The sequence below is a fragment of the Ictalurus punctatus genome, chromosome 19, assembly GCF_001660625.3.
Source record: "Ictalurus punctatus breed USDA103 chromosome 19, Coco_2.0, whole genome shotgun sequence".
In the NCBI taxonomy this organism is placed as follows: domain Eukaryota; kingdom Metazoa; phylum Chordata; class Actinopteri; order Siluriformes; family Ictaluridae; genus Ictalurus; species Ictalurus punctatus.
This window is the reverse complement of record NC_030434.2, coordinates 5,078,350-5,078,937: the sequence shown is the minus strand read 5'-3', so window position 1 is coordinate 5,078,937 and position 588 is coordinate 5,078,350. Positions and strand designations below refer to the sequence as shown.

The following is a 588-nucleotide window of genomic DNA, read 5'->3' as shown; positions in this document are numbered from 1 at the left end:
TTTTTTTTCAGGATAATGACCCTAAGCACACTGCTGCAGGAAGAGGCATTGTTGAAGAGGGTATAAACTGGGTTAAGACTGGTTAAACTGGTGTGGTACGCTATGAAGGACTATATTCAGAATAAGGCTAAACCCAGAACAAAGTCTGACTGTTCTAAATGAATTCTGGTTTGAGGACCTGACAGAAATGGCATGCAATAATTACACAGACTGTTTAAAGTTTTTCCAGCTGTGGTTGAGCGTCAGGGTGGACACACTGGCATGTAGCAGATCATCTCCAAACCTTCAATAACTTTACCATGTACATTATGTATCCTTAAGAATAAATTGTTTTTATACAACCAATGCATTCTTGTCTATACATAATACAACAAAACAAAGCATCACTGTTTTGTAGACACATATCATTTTAGATTAATTTCTATACAAAACAAAAATTCATTAGCCTACAATAAATAAAAACATGTTTTATATGACCTGAAAAGTAAAAAAACAGCCATTAGTATAAATATATTTCTTATATTATAGTTGTTTTTTTTTAAATTATTATTTCACTGTTATTCGCAATGCTTCATGGGATTGTATTCT

General features: G+C 32.5%; 1 pseudogene; it reads left to right on the top strand.

Annotated features, from left to right (window-relative positions):
- LOC124629199 (uncharacterized) overlaps window positions 1–267 on the top strand; it is a 2,992-nt pseudogene extending 2,725 nt beyond the window's left edge.
- Window positions 268–588: the final 321 nt, after the last annotated feature.